The sequence below is a fragment of the Malaclemys terrapin genome, chromosome 8 (assembly GCF_027887155.1).
Source record: "Malaclemys terrapin pileata isolate rMalTer1 chromosome 8, rMalTer1.hap1, whole genome shotgun sequence".
NCBI lineage: Eukaryota > Metazoa > Chordata > Testudines > Emydidae > Malaclemys > Malaclemys terrapin.
In genome coordinates this window covers 12709450-12714577 of record NC_071512.1, presented here as the reverse complement: position 1 = coordinate 12714577, position 5128 = coordinate 12709450, and positions in this window count along the sequence as shown.

The window sequence follows — 5128 nt, the reverse complement described above, 5'->3', positions numbered from 1 at the left end:
AAGTACATAAAAGGTTGTTACTAGGACCAGGGAGAAAAATTATTCTTCTTAACCTCTGAGGATAGGACAAGACGCAATTGGGCTTAAATAGCAGCAAGGGTGGTTTAGGTTGGACATTAGGAAAAACTTCCTAACTGTCAGAGTGGTTAAGCACTGGAATAAATTGCCCAAGGAGGTGGTGGAATCTCCATTATTGGGGATTTTTTAAGGTTGGACAAATACCTGTCAGGGATAGTCTAGGTAATATTTAGTCCTGCCTTGTGTGAAGGAGACTGGACTAGATGAACTCTTGAGGTCCGTTCCAGTTCTATGATTATTTGCTATTTCAAAAGCTCTCTTGTAACAAAGTTGTTTAAGAGAAATCAGTGCAAGTGATTCTTTAGCTACACAGCTGAAATTAAATGTACCATATTTAGAAAGTTGTTTAAAAGATAGAAGATACTGGATGATCATAAATCCTTTCTCTGCCTTTCAAAACTGCTGGATATTGAGGAGAAGGTAAAGCAAATACATAGCAAGAAAATTACAAGGAGGCCGCTGGCACCTTAAAGACTAACAGATTTATTTGGGCATAAGCTTTCGTGGGTAAAAAACCTCACTTCTTCAGATGCATGAAGTGTAAGAAGTGAGTTTTTTTATGCCCAAATAAATCTGTTAGTCTTTAAGGTGCCACCGGACTCCTTGTTGTTTTGGAGGATACAGACTAACACGGCTTCCCCCTGATACTTGACAGCAAGAAAATTGTTACCAATGGGCAAATTTGATCACCAGCATCCTAGAAAGGCTGTAATTCTGAAAAGGCAGAAGTCGCTCAATAGACTAAGGACAATATTTTCAAAAATCTTATCGTCATCGTAAGGATGGTTTCATATTTGAAGGAACTGTCCATTTCTTGTGAAACATGCCAGATGAATAGCCATTGATGTCCATTTTTTCCTTGGAATAGATACTGAATCAGCAGGGCCAGCTTTTCTACTCTGTTCTGAAAGAGCTTGTTTTAACTAGAAAGTTAGTTTGTGTTAGAACTCAACCTTGAGGGAACGTGTTACTAACATGATGTTGAACAGGAGGATGTTGAAATGTAGACAGGGACAAGCTGTATTTAACATTCTGTCAGATGGCGAAGTTAAACATATAGTTCTATGCAATAGAAATGCACCAGACAGAAGCAGCTATGTGGCTATTACAAAGTGTGTAAGTTACTGTGCTAATATTCATGTAATAGCCCCGGTCTGCCATCTAGTGGCAGTAATATTTAATGCCTTTTGTATCTTCATACAGTGGGTCCAGAAATAGTCGGAGCTGTTTGTGATAGCAAAAAATAGATGCCTTTGGCTTGGGGTGGTGCTGCAGAACTATGAGAGAAAGCTCATTCAGTCAAGCTCCCTGCATTCTGCACTCAGTTATTCCCAGTTCACTCCAGTCTGTCTGCAATTTAAGTAATCCCCTCCAGCCAATGCTGCAACCCCCATGGGATTTACTTGGGGTTGGAGAATGTCCCCTGCATGACTTTCAGGAGGAAGAGAGAGGGCTATCTTTGGTCTGGCCTGCTGAACAAGCTAAACCAGGGGTCGGCAACGTTTGGCACACGGCTCGCCAGGGTAAGCACCCTGGCGGGCCGGGACAGTTTATTTACCTGCTGACGCGGCAGGTTCGGCCGTCTCGGGCCAAAGCGGGAAGGGGTGCGGGAGAGGGATGTGCTGTTCCCTTCCCTCTCCCTCATTTTTTGTCCCATTTTTTACCACCTTAAGTATTGTTATTGTTCAAAAAGGAAATTAAAAATTCCTCATATTGTAGTGGGCAAGCTTCTGCTGGAATAATTGTTCCTGTCCGTAAATGAATGAGCTGCACTTGTTTTCAAAAAAGATTCTGAAATGTTGTAGAACAGGGAATCCAGTTGCTCCATCCTGCACTATACATCCTACATGCTTAATCAGTCTTTGCTCTCAGCAGTTCCAGGACAGAGATTCCCAAATTGATCTGTAGACCAATGGTGACATACTGGTGATCACACAGCTGTCTGTGGACCACAGGGTGTGTCTCCACCTCATCTCCAGCTGCTGCATCACATTAAACGCAATTAAACCCTCCCCCCCAATATTAATTTTCCAGGCAAACTCTTGTTGTAGGTGCCACAGAAACATTAAATGACGTAGAATTGGAAGAGAGGTGATCTGCACAATTGCAAATGGGAAGGCAGATGATTTTCAACTTGTGAAACAGGTTGTTTTTAGAAGTGGGTGAAAGTTTAAGTGTTCCATAATATTTGAATTTTTAATGAATTCTCTTCAGCCACCCAGTTTACTAACAAAAATGTTCACACAAAAACAAGTTTTGAAGTGGACGTTAGTATTCACTCCAGAAGGAAAGTACTTTCAAGGTCATCCAATTAGAGCACTGTAACAGGGTCAGCTTACCTCTCCCAATCACAGCCATGCCTTGGTTACCCTCTTCTGAGCCTCAGTTTCCCTCCTGATGACTGTCTCCCCTTAGCAGGTAAACAACGCAGTTCCCCACTCTCCTGGAAGAGTCCCATAATTTAGCCCTCCAGGCAAACATAAGAGCCCATCCCTTCCAATGGAACAAAGAGTTCAAAACAATCCTAAACAAAAATAAATAAATAAATAAATCCTACCACCACTCTTCACCTGCAGGGTTTCGTGTCTCAGTTGTCCTTCATCCTCCCAAGCCGAACAGTCTCTTGCCCAGGGTCCTCCGGCCTTGTGTTCCCTACTCAATGCAGGGGAAAAGAAGAGATTTCCTCCTTCCTTCTACGGGAGCATCAGCCTAGGATTCCTCAATAGAAACAGATGCAGACACCAAGCTTCAAGGCTACACCACTCTTCTTATCCCAAATAGAGCTGGGAGCCATTTTTTGGACAAAATTTTCTGTAAAAAAAAACCCAAACAAACCACACACACAAAAAAACCCACCCCCAAAACATTTCATTTTGACATTGTCAAAACAATGTGTCATTTGAAAGTTTCCTTTAATTTTATTTAAAAAAAAAACCCAAAACATTACATACGGTCAAAGTCAAAACATTTCATCTAAGCAAAACAATTTTTGGACTTTTCAATGCACCAAAGATTTAACAAAAATTCATTTTCAATTCAACCCCAAACATTTTTTTTTCCATTTTTCAGAATTGCTAGCAAACCAAATCCAAAACAAGGCACCTCTTATTCACACAGCAATAATCCCACACCATTTCCTTTCCTGCTTTTAGCACAGGTCTAAATCGTCATTGCTCAATGCGGAGCTCACAAGGAGCCTTTTACTATTCAGAACCATTGGCCCTCCCCAAGCTTCTTTCTCCTTGATCCTTCCCAAGCTTCCTCCCAACTCTTGGGCTCTCTATTCCAGCCTCTTGCTTCAAGGCCTCTGAATTAAAAACCCATTGCTTTCAGCAGGCCCCCATCTCCCTTGTAGTATAGCCAAAAAGACAGCTGTTTTATATCCCTTCTCCTTTCCCAACATGCACTGCTCCCAAGACTACAACTCCTATCACCTGCCCCAACGACATCCCCCAGAATAGCCTTGAGCTGCACTGAACCAAGACTGGGCCATGCCAGGTATGGAGCTTCCCTTAAAGAACCAGCACCATTTGACAGGCACAACATGATTTATCTGACCCACCAAGCCACACAGTTTGAATTTGGAATTGATGTGACCATTCTGTAGAGGGCATAAATGATACTAGCCAAAAAATATCAGACAACAAATCTATTCAGTGAAGTCACAGTCCCCTTAGGGACTACTTTAAACAGAATAGAAGGCTAAATGCATAGAATAAAGTGTTTCTCTAGGACCTGTGGGTTCTAGGTGTTTTGTGTGTGTGTGTACACATGTATGGGACGGAGAAGCGGGGTGGGGATATACCTCAAAAAAATCCCAGTCAGACCAGTCCCTAATGCCAGAAAACAAAGTATGGATGACACAACTTCTTAAAATTGCGAGAATTTTAAAAATAAGTGAATCAATTTTATTCTGGGGCCATTATCCAGGGGCTGAGCATGAACATAGATCAAAGGCTTGAAGCTGTATAGGACTCAGAAGGGTGAAGTTACAGCACTAGAAAGAATGAAAACTAATGGCAGACATTCTAATTACCATTTTAATTACTAGAAGTTGGGTCTGAGGGCACAGACTAAAGGCAATCCCTGAACATGATTTGAAGGAGGATGTATTAAGGTTCATTCATGGAAAATGGAAATGGCTGTGCCAACATTATTAGCATAGTGTTTGCAATTAGTATGCATAACCGGACATGTGGAAGTTCCCATCTGGACAATGCAGTGGGGGTGGGTTCTATTAAGCAGAGAGACTCTGATACAAAGATTATTTGGAGTCTTTGTGATTTCTTACTGCAGATGTTCTCAAGACAATTGTTGCTGTCTTAAGCTGCAGTGGTGTGGGGAGGAGAAGCAATGCACCTGTTGCTAGGCATTGGCAAAGTGATGCTTCCTCATGAGCTTATTGAAAAATTAATGGGGTTAGTGCCATGTTCCAGCCCAACCAGTTTAAAAACAAACAGAACACATGATCAGAGAGAATGGAGGGGGACTGATCCTGCCCCAGTAAAGTCAATGGGAGTTTTGCCATCGACTGCAATGGGGAAGGGACAGGCTCAGAGATGGATAGATGAAAGAGGGGAGAGAACCTGTGCAGTGAATTAAATCACCATCAAATGCTGGGGAAATTCAGAATCAGAACTGACAGTGTCTGAGGTCCATATCTAATCAGATACCAATACATTTGGGGTGGCTGCATTGCATTACTCATAAGTGGTGAAACTGTGCGCTAGCTATGCAGGTTATCTTCAAAGAAAGCCAATTACGCTGAAGTGATTGAGACTAGACCCCAGTGACGTGCTCCTTTAAACTTTAAAAATTATTAAAGCTAAGCGACACAATCTCTTTAAGTGTCTACACAGTCAACCTTCAGGCCAGGCAAGTTTACATATCCATAATTACTCTGTTTCATCCTTCAATTTACCCTTTCCTTACTGCAGGATACTTTCAGCCTCAGCTACTAATCATCCTATACAGCAATTATAAGTGACTGAGATTAAAATGGATATTTTTGTGCATGAGGCTGTAGACCTGTGATATCATGAATTGTTTA